This window comes from Rhinolophus sinicus, linkage group LG09 (genome assembly GCF_036562045.2).
Source record: "Rhinolophus sinicus isolate RSC01 linkage group LG09, ASM3656204v1, whole genome shotgun sequence".
NCBI lineage: Eukaryota > Metazoa > Chordata > Mammalia > Chiroptera > Rhinolophidae > Rhinolophus > Rhinolophus sinicus.
In genome coordinates this window covers 83,864,786-83,881,121 of record NC_133758.1, presented here as the reverse complement: position 1 = coordinate 83,881,121, position 16,336 = coordinate 83,864,786, and the positions used below count along the sequence as shown (strand labels likewise).

The window sequence follows — 16,336 nt, the reverse complement described above, 5'->3', positions numbered from 1 at the left end:
TCATATTCTTTCCTAATAAAAGATGTCTACACATATATGCTTTTGAGTACACAGAAAGTTTGAGGGACATTTTGTATTCAAAAGGAAGTTTCTCACAATTAGTGTTCGTGAAAAGGCTAAAAGGTAAGTTTATCAGATATTTATTGATCAGTTTTGCTATGAACTTAAAAGTGTACCTTTGCAGACGGGTCCAGTCTGTGATGATGATGTCCCACTAGGGGCAGCTAACTGTTCGCTTTATCGGACGGGGGAAATGTGATTTGGCAAAAAAATGTATTCTTTCCAGACTGTGTTGACTGTCTGGGAGACACCTTTTCATTGTCCCTCTGATGGTAGCCTTAATAGCCTTCTAATAAGACGTGAGAAGAAAATTTGGGTAATATTATGTGCAATCTCTTACTTCCTCTCTCTACCAAACCACCCATTTCAGATCATAATAATATTAATGAAATCACTGTATTAGTATTGAGTGGTAAAAACCATTGTTGCATATTTTTCCAATTGCTTGAGAACCTTCTGTGTGTGGTTGCCGGAATGTTGCCGTGGTCATTGTTGCCGTGTTTGATATGGCGTAGTGAGCTGTGGATCAGTGGCAGCCCAGGATGCCCAGGCTTGGAGGAAGGCTATCTGAGAAGTCCATAGTGTGTGGAAGCCACATTCGACATGGACCAGAAGGCTCTAAGGAAACTGGTGGAATCCATCAGTAAAACTGTCAAGAGCTGTAAGTATTAACTAGACGTCCAGCACTACCTGAGTATCTTTATTCAAATAGAAACATACTAGTTAGTAGACATAGTAGTTGGACATTAACAAGTGCTTTGTAACCCCCAAAATACAGTTTCTCTATTTCCTATATAATATTTTGGTCACTTAAAAAGATAACGAACGATTATACCAGCATGTAACAAAGTATTTTAATCAAGTGTCCTCAAATATATTTGTGTATGTGGGAAGAAGAGTTTGAGAATTTACATGACATGAGTGCTAAAGAATTACCTGCCAAGCAAGGACTTACTATAGACTGAAATTTAATAAGAGATTTCAAAACATAAACGTTTACTTTGACCAGTTCCCTGAGTTCTCTGGCACCAAATCTACTGAGGCAGATGATTGCTCTTAGATGTTGAAATACCATGGTGCTTGAACATGGCAAGTGTTTATTAAAACCAATTTAACAATTTTGGGATTCGTAGCCCCAACAGACCTTAAGAAGTAATCTTGTGAATTTTGTTTCTCAGGCATGACCACTAGCAATCTTGACTAATAATAATTCTGAGAATCTGTTCTTAGAATTTAAGGAAGTTACTTTTATTTCAGCCATTTTTATAGCCTCATTATTAGGCACTTCCATTTTGCCTTGTGTGATCTCCCTCATTAGAATAGGCCCCACCTGGTCTGGGAATCTCACTGTAGATTAATTCTGTTTTATTCCAGTTCAATTTTAAATTATCTAAGCTCCACAAACACTTCTAAGGCTAGTTTTCCAATCCCACTGTAGTACAACCCTTAAATCCCACCTGACAGATTTAGCCAGTGTTGAATAGGAAGTGCCTTCTGCCGTTTGCTGCTTTCTTAACAGAGCCTGAGTTTTATAACATTCAGAAGGAAATTTTGCATACTTTAAAAAAATCGAACTCCTGTCCCCATCCTAAATTATTTTTAGCAGTGTCTGCTATAATTGTTTGAAAAAAGGAATGAATTAATATTCCTTTTTCCAAAGCTTTAACACTTACAATTCTTAAATTGTGATCCAAAGTTCTGAACCTTAGTGCTTAAACATAGCTATTCACCAGTGTAACAACATTACTGTTTTACACTCAGGTTGCTTAACAGCTGGTGTTTATTGAGCTCTTCATTAGCAAGACACTTCTAAATGGTTTATGTTCATCATGTTTAACTCAGAACAAGCCCAATGAGGTAGGTGATATTTCCACATTTTCAGATGAGGAAACCAAGTCTTAGATTAAGTTGCTTGTCTACAGTTAACAGTTAGTGAACGTTTCTGGTGGAGGCAGAGCTAGAACTCAGTCTGATGCCAGAACCTGCACTCAAATCATCTTTATTCACACTGCCATTTCTATGACATTCATCTTTATTTCTTGAATTAACTCTACTCATTAGCATTATAGACCCTCATGGTCATCTGCATAGTGCTGACCCATAATGCACCATGAAAAGTTGTTGAATTCACCTCAGTTCTTGGGCCCTTCCATTTGAGACAGGATAGATAGATAGACACTGGTCCCTCATGGGCAGGAGTGGGAAGACGTAACAGCTAATGCTGCCTTGGCCTTCTCAGGACCGACTGTTGGTGTACAAAGTTCTAATTGTCCCACAGAGCTCAAGCTTGAAGTGGTTCTTCCTGGGCTTTGCTTTAGACCTTTGGAAAGAGCCTTCCTAATCTGCTAAGCCCTCGTGTCACATGGCCTCTTCAGTCAGAACCGCAGTCACTGCAGGACTTTCTCAGATCCTCAGCTATGTATGTCGTTACCTCACAAAGGAAGGTTCATTACCTTACCAAGCAGCTGTTCCCATTTTTCCAGACAGATCTAGAATATTTTATATTCTAGAGCTAATAGAACTTATACCTATTGATTTTCATACTGCTCTCTAGAGCTGTGTAGTAACCAATATGGTAGCCACTAGCTATATACGGCTATTTGAATGTAAATAAAAAATTTTAAATCCAGTTTGGGTCACACTAGCTGCTTTTCAGGGCTCAGTAACTACATGTGGGTTGTGGCTACCAAATTGGACAGCACAGATACAGAACATTTCCATCATCTCAAAGCTATGTTGAACAATGCTGCTCTAGAATCACACAAGTCTTATTCCCTTTCCCAAACAATAGCCCTTTAATGCAGTGGGGGAGGCAGATAAATGGCTTCCGGGTGAAAGAATTGGCTTTAGAGGTGTGCAACCGATGTGTTCTCCTAGGGTTCCATGCTTAGGTTAGTGCTCTGCTAACACTGACTTGAAATTCGTTTGAACAAGGGACTTGCATTTTTATTCTGTATTAAGGCCCACAAATTTCTGTAGTTTGTCCTGGCTATGAGCGTCTTATTGTGCAGTAGGAATATCTCCACCCTCAGAATCACCTACAGGATTGTATTATAAATGTAGATTCTCTGGAAGTGGTGCCAACCATCCAGATTGTTCACTCCGTGCATTGTTAGACACTAAAGTTTGAGGATCCCTGATCAAAATGGTCTTTTTCCAGATGAAAATTCAATCTGTCAGCCAATATTAATCTCAGCTTGATTGACAGAGAATTGGGAATTGACCCAGTTTTAACAAACTTTTTTAAAGCTAAGTGAAGAATTTACACACGATTTTTAATAACTTCATGCTGTTTGATTCAACTGATCGTTTTAGCATCTACTGTGTTTCCCCGAAAATAAGACCTAGCTGGACAATCAGCTCTAATGTATCTTTTGGAGCAAAAATTAATATAAGACCTGGTCTTATTTCACTGTAAGACCCGATATAATACAATATAATACCAGGTCTTATATTAATTTTTGCTCCAAAAGACGCATTGGAGCTGATTGTCCAGCTAGGTCTTACTTTCAGGAAAACACAGTAGATACTACTTTGTTCGGATCCTCACTCCTCTAACATATTCCTTAACCTCCAATTTTCAAGTGGTTGATGATGATTTAGCAAACATTTGGGAGCCTACCATTGCGCTCTGTAGTCACTACTTGATACTGAGTAGATACGTAAGAATAATAAGAGATTTTGTCAAATGCCTTGTTGAAGTTGAAATACTTGTGGACTGCATTTCTCTGATCCACTCCTACCAGAGGAGGAAATAAGTTCAATCTGGTATGATTTGCCCTTGTGAATTCATGAGTCCCTCCTCCCAAAGTGTTCATGAATTTTTAATACAATCAAGCATCTCTTCTAGCACTTAGCCCTGGACCACCCACAGGCCCTCTAGTCCAATATTTGGCTTCCACTATATTTATGAGACGTGACATGGGCCGATATGTGTGCATGCATAGGTTAATGTACATATTTCCTAGCTCTGTCTGCGGAGAGGGCCTAGAAATACTAACCCCCAGGAGTGAAAGGCATGCCCAGTACCTAGACCTTGGTTTCAAAATAGCAGTCTCCAATAAGATAAGATACCTTGACGAAGTAGGTGAACAGAGTCAAGGAAAAACCTGCACGTCTGTGTGTTTCTCTTTTATTCTAACATTACTGCCACACTCACACTTAAGACATTTTTGTTCACCAACTAGGGAGGGTTTTCCCAACAAGCAGTTCTCTGACACCAGCTGAGTGTCCACAATTTAACTCAATTCTGACACTACCTGGAGATAGAATGATATCCCATAGATTAAGCTGCCCCCCAGACACTGAGCTCCAAATCCTAGAATTTCCTGGGTGATAGGAATTTTTTTTGTTCTAATGTGACTTTTGGTGGCTCCCGGATGGGGAGTGGTCAACAGAAAGACTAAGTTATGATCAAAAAGTATGAACTTTCAGCCGCGTCTGCCATTCTTCGGAGAGGAACTGGAAATTGTGTTAACAATCTATCATGCCTATGTGATGGTCTCCTCAAAAGCCCCCAGAGTATCTGGGTTGGTGAAGGCAAAGGTGCTGGGAGAGAGCATGGAAGTGCCACATCCTTCCCCACATAGTTTGTCGGATGCATCTCTTCCATCTGGCTGTTCCTAATTATATCCATTTATAATTAATTGCTAATCTAGTTAAGTACACTGTCTCCCTGAGTTCTGTGAGCTACTGGAACAAATTAATCGAACTCAAGGGATCATGGGGACCTCAAATTTATAGCCAGTTGATCAGAACCTGTGGCACCTGGACTTGTGACTGGCTCCATATGGACATGAATAATTGAGTAAATGGAAAATCTTAAAGAAGAATTCCAAAAACTAGGATAGATAATCCTTCCCAAGAAGTAGAGCTTAAAATACTGTGGAAAGGGGAGTAGTAACTGCAATGGAGAAACCAATACACTGTAGCTTAACCAAGTAAGTAAGCGAGGTTATCCGCAATGATACTCATGTTAGCATCATGTGTGCCCTGATGTGTGATGATAAGAATAGCACTCCCTGGCATTTTCCCCAGAACCATAGTCTAATCATGAGAAAAATTAGACAAAGTTAAATTAAGAAACACTGCAGAATAGCTGTCAAGTTCATGAAATGCAAGGAAAGACTGAAAACTATCACAGATTGGAGGAGATATGGCAACCAAATAGATCCTAGAACAACAAAAGGACATTTTGTTTACCAGTAAGAAAATGGGTAAAAATCTAGTTAATAATGTGCCAGTGTTAGTATATTCGTTTTGACAAATGTAAAATGGTTATGTAAGATGTTAACATTAGGAAGAAACAGTGAAGAGTATGGGAACTCAACTATTGCATCTCTTTTGTAAATCTAAAATTATTCCAAACTAAAAAGTTTAATAACGTGGGTTAATCTCTGGCATTTCAACACCATTCTCACTACCCACGATTTCTCAAATACCACAGTGGTTCCTTTGACGACATGTGTAAGGTCTTTAGATACAATGAACAAACAAATGAGCTACATGGACAAACTCAGAAAAAGTCACCTGCTAAATAAAGTTTGTGTCTAGAATCTGATTGCTTTGTTGGAAGATTTGTCAGTATTCCACTCAGAGCAGCTCCTGTCTCCAAACCTCGCTTTCTTCAGGGATGCCTTCTCACAGTATGGTTGGTGCTAACCTTCCCACTCCGGTAATACTCCATCGGAGTAGAGCAGCGCTACTCAGACAAGCATTAATATACTATGCCCTCCATACAGCGTGTCCACGTCTGAGCTTCCGTTTTCTTCATATTCCAAAGAAGTCTCCGAGTTTTTGTCCTCAGAGCCACTCTGTGACCTAATCTTGAAAAGTCAGCGCACCAGACTCAGGCTGTTAGAATAATAGTTTAACCCAAAACATGGATATCAGACCAAATCATACAATTTATATCAACAGTATGAATGACAAAATTAAAAAAGAGATTCCTACATGCCCCATTTTCTGTTTGGCCATGGGGTAGATATGATGGCTTTAAAGACCATGAAGATGAGGGGCCTTTGTTACATTTAAAGAACTGGGCTCATCCACGAATGCCTTGAGACAGTTACAGATTTCCATTGTATGGTAAACCAGTGTGAATCAAGTATGCAAAAACAGATTTTGATATAATTATACTGTAAATGTGTAACACTTGCTGACAAAAAGAGCCAAAACTGGGACAGCAATGACCAACAAAAGGCCTGATCAGGGAACACCAAATTTAGCTAATATCCAAGGAAATGCAACACCGAATCCTCAGATCCCTGACTACCCTCCAAACTATATTATATTCCTTAATAATTTACCAGAAGAGACTACTGAGATGATATTATCCATGCTGTTTAATGAGTTCCCTGTTTTCAAGGAAGTACTTTAGGTACCTGGGATCTATAACATCACATTTGCTGAATCTGAAGATGGCCAACAGGCTGGAGCTGCCAGGAACAGTTGTCTTCAAAGGACTTGGTGTTACTGTTTGGTAGTATTTAGTCAGGCAATTTTAATAGTTGGTGGGGGGAAGTGAAAGTGAAATTTTTTTGCAGGTTTTAAAAAAATTACCTAGTCTTCCTTTAGCCTTAGTGAACTATGAAATCTGAAAGCCTTCATTTTGTACAATAAACTTGTATTCTATAAAACCAAAGTCACATCGCCTCATTTTCACTGTACTCTATTGGTTGAAACAGCCATCACAAAAATCTCCCTAGTTCCAAGTGAAGGAGACATATCTCCGGAGGGCAAGAATATCAGTCACATTGGAAGAAGAGCATATGGGGTGGGGTAGATTGTTTCAACAGTCTTTGGGAAAATACTACGTGTCACATGAATTCACCATTCATAAGTGAGTTTCAAGAGTGCTCCCAAGGTGATCTTCCTTAAATGCAAATGTAATCCTATTAACTTGCCAAAGTATTTCATTAAGCTCCCCATTGTAAAGTCAAAGAATTCTGCCACCTAGCCACACCAAACCATCTGCAGCTCTCAGAACATACTCCATGCCTCCCAGCTGCCACCTCTGGCTAACGCTTACCCTTTGGCAGGTCTTAGCTCAAGTGACACCTCTGCGGGACCCTTCTTGATCTCTTAACCACCTATATCCCCAGTTGATTATTCCTTTCTTTGGGTCACTGACAACCACATCATAGTACCTGGTAATTCTTTATTGCACTTACTTCCTTACCTCTTGACCAAAGTGTCATAACCTTGAGGGCAGGAACGGTAGTGTATTCTTTGCCTCCTGATTCCTGGGAGGCCCAGGATAAATGCTTAACTGGATGGATAAAAAAGACCTTTGCATCACATTCCAGGGCTTATAGCTACAGTGTGAAGCCTGAGAATCTCATTCAGTTCACAAAATAATATTAGCTGCCTTTGTAATTGCTTATTCTTTACATTTGTCAGCCATTGCCCTGAGAATCAAGTCATTCTGACCACAGTGGAAACCCGATTATAAACAGCGTATTTTGTGTTGTCATTGATTTCAGTTGGGTAACTTGAAATCATCTCAAAGACAACATCTAAAATAACTATTTCACCCTACGTTCCCCTCGCCCCCCCCCACCACATATGCTCTTCCACCCACCACACACACACACAAAAAAGAGAGAAGGAAGAGTAACCAGCTTTCCCTCTTAGTTCTCTCAATCTTTGATTAATAGAATTAGACTTTTAGAAATTTAAGGAATCTCAGAGATCATCTAGGACAATACCAATTTTTATAGGTGAGGATTCTGAGGCATAACGATGCTATATGCCTTATCTCAGCTATTTAGTCTCAGAAATTGAAATAGAACCCAAAGGCTTAAGTCTAGTACCTATAACCCACAAAGTCTAATCCCTTAGTTCTCAGTCCCGATGGTGCATTAGAATCACCTGTGTACTTCTTTAAAAAAAAAAAGACCGGCAGTTTGCTAAGTCTGGAGTGAGATCCAAACATGTGAGTATTAAAAAGTTTTGGTTTGAAAATCAGTCACCAAGTCCTACTGATTTTTTGCAGTGTCTCAGGCTCCCTCCCCACTCTGTAACCTCATTTCCACCCCCTAACCCCATCGCTCCAAGCCTGGGTTTTATACTTCATTTTCCCCTTCAGTACAACTTTACCAGATGAATTTTCCTAAATCATTTCTCAGCCCTTAAGGCATAGAAAAATCAACCCAACTCTTGTTTAAAGCTAATTCCTGGGCCCACTGTTAGCAATTCTGACTTACTAGGTCAGGGGCAAGGCCTGGCAATTTGCACGTTTAACAAGAAATGGAGAGGAAATTGATTCTCATACACATGGTCCAAAGATGACACCATGAGAAATACTACTCCAGTGAAATAAATGTTAATCCTCTGGGCATATAAGGCCCTCTACCATCAGCCCATCCACTTCGATCTTCTTTTTCACTTCTTCCCACTTGCTCGCTCCCAATAAGGCATGTTCAACTTCAACCCCCATTCTACCTCTTTATTCATGTTGTTCTCTCTCCCTGGAATTCTCCACTTCTTTACCACCCCCAACTCATTCCTTCCTATGCATCCTTCAAGACCCTGTTCAAAGTCTACTCCCATGAAAATGGCTCAATTCCTCTTTCCCATATTGATTTCTCTTCATATGTCTTGCATATGGTGAGCGTCATATGCAATTTATTATTTATACACTGTCTATGAGACTTCTGAGTGAGACCCATTTTAATGGTGTAAGCTCTTCAGGAACAAGTCCGTGTCATACTTTTTAAAAAAATCACTAGGGCATCCAGCATCATAGGAAAAAGACAGCTTTTTAGTAAAATATTTTAAATTAGGTTGGAGAATTCAATGATTAAATCTTAGTGGTATTTGTATTCTTGTTTTACGGTCAAAAAAAGTGAAGTAGAGTGTCTCATAAGACTTTTTCACAGCTTGGTGGAAAGAGATGATGTAAGACTTCATAATAATGGACTAGATCGCAACACATTTCAAGCAACCCTGCACAGCTTATTTGGAATGACTCATAGGCTAATGAATAGGGGTAAGAAGTCATGAGAAACTGAAATAGATTACGCTGAGATGGCAAATATATATATATGACCTATATATGGGATATATATTTACATATGTATTACTATATTGCAAATGTTATATATTCAGTTTTCACCAAAAACTGATGTTTTTAATGTCAAATCAGAAAGACATCATTCTGGTAGCACTGCCAATATAAAACAGTAGTTGATTTGATTGTGAGGATGGTTTTTAATATAAACTCACTCAGGATTTCTTATAATTGGTATCACTTTGAGAGATAACCAGTAATGAACTAAAAGCTAGCAGTAGTGTTTGTTTGTTTTTGAAGATAAGCATGAGGCTTTTAATCATGATGTCTTTGGATTCATATGCTATGGACATGTAAATTATTAAATGACTTCTTTTTCCTTATGAAAACTGAAGATTGTATCAGTACAAAAAATGATTATTACTCTTTGTACCAAAAAAAATCAAAGAAAAGGTCATTTAAAATAGGAAGTTATTTAATGTGATCCAGTCATTTTCATTAACAGATTTTTAGTGTTCAATTTGGTAAGTTTTGGTATATATGTACACCCTTTAAACCATAACCATAATCAAAATAACTAATACATCCACCGCCCCCAAAAGAGTCAATAATATTTTATTTTCTATAGGATAATACTAAGATTTCACCGGTAATTTTAAAATAATGTGTTATTCTAGTAATTTATCTTTAGGTACTAAAAACACTCTTTAGAACAGGATTTTGCCACTCTTTTTAGAATAAAAGTTACCCCATTTGAAGCTCATCATTGATGAAGCTCATCATTGATCATGGCGGAGAATGACTCTTCTTTGTATTAAAATCTGGGGGGAACATATTGCCAATAATTTTGACTCTTTCAAGAAAGATTGTGCCAAAACTCATTTTCCCCCTCAATTTGGGAGAAAAAATTTTTATCTATTTATACATACTTGTACATACTCTTGAATTATAAAATAGCGGTAAGTTACAACACATGTACATGTTCTTTTTTTCAGTATTTTTTGCATTTGACAAAAACAATGATAACTGCATAAATGTAAAAGTGGGTTAAAGGATTATCAGTGTTTCTTCGAGGGACTTTTGAAGAAAAGCTGAAGTGTAAGATTTCTATATGGGATTACTGGCTTAGTAATATATATTATCAATTTTGTATTTAGTGAATGCTTAAATATTTTTTAAAGATGTAAAATTAGTGTTCTCTATAGCAACCTAACCATGCAAAAATAGTTCAATAGCTTTAAAAAAAAACAAAAACGAAATGGATGGCCTATCGCATAGATCCCTAAACACTTCATTCACTGGTTGTGTGGCACCCAAATGTCACCAGGATGGGTCTTTGGCTTACGGGCCAGGCTAGGAACAGAAACGAAGGGTTAGGGCTTATGCCAACTTTGATGCGCTGGCAAGGCTGATGTTTCTGAGGCTGCCTCTGGGCTCGGCAGGAAATGGGCTTTGATATGGAGCCATGCATGGGTCACATTCAGGCCATTTCTTGTCTTTTCATCAAAGAAAATGTTAGGAATTGACACACACATTAACTACCAGATAGCAATGCTCTAGTGTTAAAGTTAGTATAGATGAGTGAAAAGGAGGGAAAAGGCTAAGGACAATGAAAGCCCAAAGGGAGGAGGGTGACAAACGGCGCTTCCTACAGAAAAGGAACTTTAGGAATTCCAAAGACAAAAGTCTCCCAATTCACAATTTTTCCTAGAAATAACTCTGGCCTTACCTCACCTGTACTGATGTACATTTCCTATGTTTTATACTTCTGGTGCCAGGATTTGGGATGAGAAATCCTGGAAAAAGAATAGGAACAATTTTAAGTAGTTTTCAAAGAAACAAATTGCTTAAAGTCAAATTACTTAAGAGAAGCTTGCAAGTAAGTTCTGAGTAAGCAAATTTTTATCCCGTTTTGTCCTTCCACTTGAATTTGGATTTGGGGAAAGATCACTAAATTAAACACACATTTAAAAAAATGATAGCAACCTTGTAAAAAATCACCAACTTTCTCTGACTTTTATGCTCTTTTCTTTGTTTTGTGGTTTGTTTCTTCTTTTCTCCAGTCTAATGTTTCACAGGATAACATTTAAATACAGTTGTCACTTAAGCTTTTTGCAGCATTCTTATACAAAAGTCTCACTGAAAAGGGAAAAGCTGTTTCTTAGATATAAATTCTTGTAGTAATACTGATACATGGTGAAAATGGTTGTGACATTGAAAGTAGCTGGAATAGCACACTATCAACTTTTCCTCCTCTAAGCCCACTTCCTAAAATGTTTCATATACATTTCAAGAAGTATTAATTTGGGGAAAATACTGCTTCTGCTAGGGTTGTGTTGCAAACTCATATGTATGTGGAGGAACCCAATGAGAAGACACAGCTAATCTGATACTCTGGAGTTTTATACATGGTTCTATTACTTTTGCTAAAACATTTAACTGGATTACAAACTTCACATTAGCTCTTTCCCTGCTGTATTCCTCGGACCTAAGTCGTTTGGGGGATGAATGAGTAAACTGAGGTAATGCTTACACTGTGAGAGAAAGTCACTCCAGGGAGAAAGTGATCATTTTGGATAGTGCAGACCAGCAGGCCTCAAGGAGGTGACAGACTCACTACCCAAATATACGGGAAAATATTATTTGTCAGTGACATAGTAATGTGTATACTTAGTTTTTGTACTCTATAGAAGAAGAGAGTCAATACTGAGATATGTACACACACTTGTGTGTACATATGTATTATATCATCAAAGGTTTATATTTATCTCCTTTATTGTAGCTTCATAACATTTTTAAACCCTCAATTTCAAAATCCAGAAATTATATAAGTCTTTTCATATTACAAGGGGCATTTAATCTTGTGGACAAAAATATAATAAAGGGTGATTTATTTATCTATCATATAGATCAACAATTGTAGGTTGTACAAATTTTTTTATCCTTTTTATTATATATTGAAATAACTAAGGAGAAGACTAAGGACATTTTAAATGTTCCTATCCAAATCTTTAAACTTCTTATGCTTTGAAAAGTCTGTTTTAAAGTTTATTATTTGAACGGTGATGGTTACATTTCTCGAGAGGAAATATTTGACCTGTTGAAGAACAGTCTACACCAACAGTCATCTGAAAAAGAGACTGATGGAGGAATAGAAGAGTTGGTAGAGATAATGCTGGAGAAAATGGTAAGAATGAAAAACTGTAATTCATTAAATCCAATCAAGTGGATGTTGGATAAAGATAAAGAAATGATTTATTTCCCTTCATAATAAAAGTGACCTTTATGAGGGCAAGAATTTTTGTTTGTTCTCTGCTCTATTCATTGCCTAGAACAGTGCCTGGCTGATAGTGGGTGCTCAATAAATATTTATGGAATTGAATTGGGTGATTAACTGAATCACTATACAAAATGAATGTATATTTTAAATATTTTAATAGAAGTAAAACCTCATTAATTACACAGATGCACTTCATGTAAAATTGGATGCTACTCCACTCTGTCTTTATGACTTTGGCCCCCCAATTCATCTAAACACTGATTATAATAAAATAACATAATAAAAATAGTTCCTCATAGAGTGCTTATGATATACTAGGCCCTTCACAGAACCTTAAAATATGAACTCATTTTATCTTCAAAACAGCTCTAAGTAGAAATTATTGTCTCTATTTTGCAAATGAGAAAACTGAAGTACAAATAGGTTTACTCACAGTCACACTACAAAATGGGGTGCAGAATTCATCTTTCAATGAAACCAATAATACCTCTTTATTATGGACATAGTGATTTCTCTCCTTTACTTACTATGACCCTAAACTAGATACCAGTGAAGATTTGTGACCATAAGACAGCCCGGTTCTGGCTCACCTCCATTACTCTGGAGTTCAAGAAAGAAAAACATGGGGGCTGCCACATCTCAAATTTAGCTAACACAAACTCCAGAGTGTCCTCTTCCACTAGGAATATTCTCACGGCCCCGCTAGGACTGAGGGTAGACTTCTCGAAAGACAGTATGTTCCCCAGTACCAAACCCACCCCCTTCCTTTTTGAAAGGAAATGTTATGTAGTAAACCTTTTTCTGACAATTATTCAAATCTTTCTCTAGATGAGACTTTCAGCAACCCTGATTTAGTTATGCCCAGAAGTGGAAAAAAACAAGAATCCATCAAATCAAAACCAAATTCAATGAAGCAGTTACAGGCATTCATAACCTACACGATGCTTCCCCCATGATTTATTTAATCATCCAGTCATGAATGCTCCACTCCGGGCAGGTCTGTCTTCTTCCTGACTTACACTCCTGCTGTCATAACTCAGGCTGGCAATTCTTCTGCATTTCCTCCCCACACCTCTCCACCTACCTAGATCCCAACTGGCCTTAAAGGACGAGCAGTGGTCGGGTCCATCTTGAACTGTTAATGCTCTAACTCCCAGTGCCTTGCTCCTTAACTGAGCAACTTTACTTTTGTCCTTTTTACACAATGGGTCCCCAACTAAGACATCCTTTGAGGAACAAGTTCTACTACTAAAAATTAAGCTTGAGAATCTTTGCCCAATGCAATTATTTTATCACAACATTAGTAATAAAATATTGGGTTTCCTCTAATTTTTTGTCTTATTTGCCTATTTAGAGTATAAGTCCTTTAAGGGACAGGGCTACATTTTATATACGGTAACTCTGGTCTGAGTCTGCTTGGGCTGCTATAACAAGTTACTATAGACTGGGTGGCTTAAACGACATGGATTTATTTCTCACAGTCTAGAGACTGGGAAGTCCAAGATCAAGTTGCAAGCTGATTCACTTCCGTGGTGAGGGCTCTCTTCCTGGCTTGCAGACGGCAACCTCCTCAATATGTCCTCACGTGGCAGAGAGGGAGGTCTGATGTTTCTCTACTTATAAGGACACTAATTACATTATGAAGGCCCTACCTTCATAACTTCATCTAAACTTGATTGTCTCCCCAAGGCCCCACTTCCAAATATCATCACATTGGGGGTTAGACCTTTAACATATGGATTTGGGGTTGGGGGGTATATTCAGTCTATAATACCATGTAGGCCTATTCAACTAATAGGAATAAAGTAAGTGGCCTCCTTAAATACCCTTTGATTTATATAAGTAGTGCCTACAGAAGTGTAAACTTAGTTTTACTTGATCAAACATTTTATTCTAGACAGATTATTTTCCATGCAAAATTTAAAACTACTCAACAATTGATGAAGAAATCATCTTCCTCTCTAGGATTATGACAATGATGGCAAGATATCTTTTGCAGACTTTGAAAAAGCAGTGAAAGAAGAAACTCTTTTGTTGGAGGTATTTGGACAATGTTTACCAGAAGCAAAGGTACAGTGCCAACAGCCCAAATTGGTTGAGAAAACATTTTAAAGGATCAGAAAGTAACACCTAATAGACACTCACCTCTGTAGGGCTTCAGCCGACTGCTAAATTTAGGGCTGAGCCCATCCTAGTGTTTTAGGATCCAAGACAGTAGACCAAGTAATTAATATCCAACAGACTCTTTTGAGCTTGTAACTTCAACTATACACAATTCCAAGTTTTCTGTATGCTAATATTAAAAAACAAACAAACAAACAAAAAAACCCAGGGTGTACCGGTAGTTGGCTAGCTTAAGGGATAGAACAGTGAATAAAGAGTGGATTCAACAAGTACCAACTATAAGCTGCCAGGAGAAAACTTGATCTATTTCAGCCCAAATGTTGTCAAACAGTGAGAATAAAGTTTTAACAATTTTGGATATGTGTAGTACTTTATAGTATTTTATTTGTGGTTATAAAGATTTTCACGTATGAATTTGACAAGCTTTCTGAACTAGTAGAGCCAGCCAAATAATTGATTTGACTCATTAATATTTCCATTCTTAATCCTTTGATTAACTGTGCTTTGGAAACATGATATATGAAGAAACTTTTCATTCTCTGTAGTAATTTAGATGGTGATTTTGTGAACGGACTTGCATGTTAAGCTATCCTTAGCCATCTCAGCTTGTCTTTCTTAACTTGTACCACTGTAATTTATGCCCACACTTTCATTCTGCTGGAAATGTGTGGTAAAAAGCAATCTGTGAAAGGCAGACTTCTGGCTTTAAGAAACTGATAGGTGAAACTATAGAATAATGGACTCAATGGAACACCAACAGTTCTTCAGCTGCTCTGAGTTCATCTATAGCCCAGTCACCTAGAGCCTTGCTACTCAAAGTGTAGTCTGTGCACCAGCAATGGTGTCACCTAGGAACTTCTGAGAAAGGCAGAGTCTCAGGCCCCACCCCAAACCAACTGAATCAGAATCTTTTTTTTGTTTTTGTTGGTGCCTGACACAACAAAGGTTTGTTTCTCTCTCATGGTCAAATATGTTGGCGGGGATGGGGTGGCGTGCTGGCCTCGTCACAGAGCAGATCTGGAATCCATTCAAGTACAGAACCTACCACTTCGCAGCTCCTCCCTTTAGGGCATTTTTTTTTTTATTGCAGTAAAATACACCTAACATAAAATTAACCCTTCTAACCAATTGTAAGTATTCAGTCCAGTATTCTTAAGTGTATCACACTGTTGGTTGTGCAACCAATTTCCAGAACTCTTTCCATCTTTCAAAACTGAAACTCTATACCTGTTAAACAACTCCCCACTCCCGCCACCGGCCAGCCCCTGGCCACCACCATCGGAAATACAGTAAGACTCTGAGGTTGAGGTACATAGCACCGTAAAGTGTAAGGAGCTTTATGTAGTTAGCAATTTATTCTTTCCAATTTTGTGCTCTGATGTATCTTTTACCTGAGAGTTTAGCAAAAATATATATATATCATTACAAGGAACTAGGGTCAAACCCCTTGCCTGCAGCTTCTTTTAATACCATCCACCAGTTAGTGCTGTCCTAACAAATTTGGATCAGTAAGGCATAACTGAAGGTGAACGTTTTGTGTTTTTTAATTTGTATTGGGGAACAGTGTGTTTCTCCAGGGCCCATCAGCTCCAAGTCGTTGTCCTTCAATCTAGTTGTGGAGGGCGCAGCTCAGCTCCAAGTCCAGTCGCCGTTTTCAATCTTTAGTTGCAGGGGGCGTAGCCCACCATCCCATGCGGGAATTGACCTGACAACCCTATTGTTCAGAGCTCGTGCTCTAGCTGAGCCATCCAGCCGCCCCTCCGGCAGCTCCGTGGCAGCTTGGCATCTTCAATCTAGTTGTGGAGGACGCAGCTCACTGGCCCATGTGGGAATCGTACCGGCAACACTGTTGTTCAGAG

At 38.3% G+C, this 16,336-nt stretch overlaps 2 pseudogenes; both read left to right on the top strand.

Annotated features, from left to right (window-relative positions):
- Positions 1–238: 238 nt before the first annotated feature.
- LOC141573047 (calaxin-like) lies at positions 239–14,465 on the top strand (annotated as a pseudogene).
- On the top strand, positions 5,809–6,716 carry LOC141573197 (U2 small nuclear ribonucleoprotein B'' pseudogene; annotated as a pseudogene).
- Positions 14,466–16,336: the final 1,871 nt, after the last annotated feature.